This window comes from Cyprinodon variegatus, unplaced genomic scaffold (genome assembly GCF_000732505.1).
Source record: "Cyprinodon variegatus isolate N-32 unplaced genomic scaffold, C_variegatus-1.0 Scaffold247, whole genome shotgun sequence".
Lineage (NCBI taxonomy): Eukaryota > Metazoa > Chordata > Actinopteri > Cyprinodontiformes > Cyprinodontidae > Cyprinodon > Cyprinodon variegatus.
The window spans coordinates 58,453-60,068 of NW_015150700.1; the positions used below are offsets into that span (position 1 = coordinate 58,453).

Here is a 1,616-nt window from a genome sequence, read left to right on the forward strand (position 1 = left end):
TAAATAAAAGGCCGTTTGATTTGCGGCCGTGAAATCCGGGGCTGATTTCCATTCCTCCGCAGAGCTCCCCGGAGCGGCCATATTTCTGTTTATGTTTAAATGTGAATCCGTCAGATGGGCGGTTTAGCTTCCTGCTGAATCATCCCACTCTCCTTCTCGGAAAGCGCGGGGTTACTTTTGAAGCAGCTGCCTCGTAGGAGAAAACAAGGAACCAACGCTACTTTCTTCCCGACTTCTCTTTCAAGTCGTCCTTGAAAAGAAATTACAACGGCAGCTTTGATGCAAACGCCTGACATGTTTCCAGATATTCTCCATCGGTGCAGACACCTTCTAGATTATTATCATTCCAGCCAGCTTGCTCAGATGCTTTTCGCCATCAGAGCGCTGAAACGGTTTCCACGCTCTCCGGAGGGACGAGGAAACAGAGGCTCGTTGCACCAAACAGCAAACGCAGAGAAATAACTTCTTTGTTGTCCAGTGGTTTGTAACTTAAGCTAATATAGCATTTAGAGCCCTGCTGAGACGCCTTTCAATTAAAATTAAAAGCTTAATAATGAGCGATGACACAGGCGGCGTACTGAGGAAGATTACTTGTATGGTTCCCAGAGTGCAAAGGAACTTTTTCCTTTATGTCTCATGTTCTGTGTGTGTAGGAAGGAAAATACCAACTGTGCAGATTTTTTTTTTACTCCTTTGTTTTGTTTTTTTATACATTCCTCACAGCTTGCCAATTATATCTGCAGCAACGTCTTTTATGCCATTATGTCGGCAGAAATCTGTTTTGTTCAACTGTGCATAAAAAACATTCACTTTTTTCCCCACTGGACCCAAAACCGGAGAATTCACTTCCTACCTGTTTGTAGATTTTAGGATTGGAAGTCAGTAGCTGCTGCAGGGGGTGGAGTCCAGCTTAAGCGCCGTCCCTGTAAGAAAAAAGGGATATGATGTTAATTCCAGAAAAATACAAAACTATCAGCAGTTAAATTTCCTTTAGATTTTAAAAGAGAAAGGTTATGTTAACATAAAAACTCCTGTTTCTCTTGATATAATCTTTCTCTAAGAGAATCATCTAGACATATTTTAGACGTTCAGTTGCATAAAATCACTTTAAAAGCAGTGTTGGCACGGAAACTGAATGCTATTTTTTTGTCGTTTCTCCACTTAGAGGCTCACATTCTTCCTTCAGGAAGGTCCAATTGCTCTCCGTCCATCATCTTCAATCATGTAACTGCTCGCTTCCTCTGAATGTAAAAGTGTCTTCTTTATAGGATTGGAATCGAACATTAAACCACTAATAAGGTTATTTTGGCCACAACTAATCCTGCCTGCTCTTTATCAAATCATCTCGCCTTCTTTTCCTCTGATCCATCATGGGCAGGTTAAAGAGGTTCATGAAAATGGTTCAGAAAATGATCAGCTGGCCGATCAATTGGCCCAAATATCCTCATGTTTGATGTATCGAGATCAGCCGATACTTAGATGTGAAATTCACCTTATCTATCTGGAAAGGTTGGAAACTCAGCCTCTTAATACTCTGAACGTTTCAAAGTATCTTGTTCAGTTAAAGTTATAGTGGTGGATGTTCTTTGGTCCTCCTAACTGTCAATCATTCTGGT

At 41.2% G+C, this 1,616-nt stretch overlaps 1 long non-coding RNA gene across 1 annotated transcript in view; it reads right to left on the reverse strand.

Annotated features, from left to right (window-relative positions):
* Nucleotides 1-842: 842 nt before the first annotated feature.
* The window catches only part of LOC107089312, a 259,957-nt gene continuing 259,183 nt past the window's right edge, over nt 843-1,616 (reverse strand). The window contains exon 3 of the long non-coding RNA XR_001481433.1: nt 843-923. This is a non-coding gene — a long non-coding RNA (uncharacterized LOC107089312). The remainder of the gene's footprint in view (nt 924-1,616) is intronic.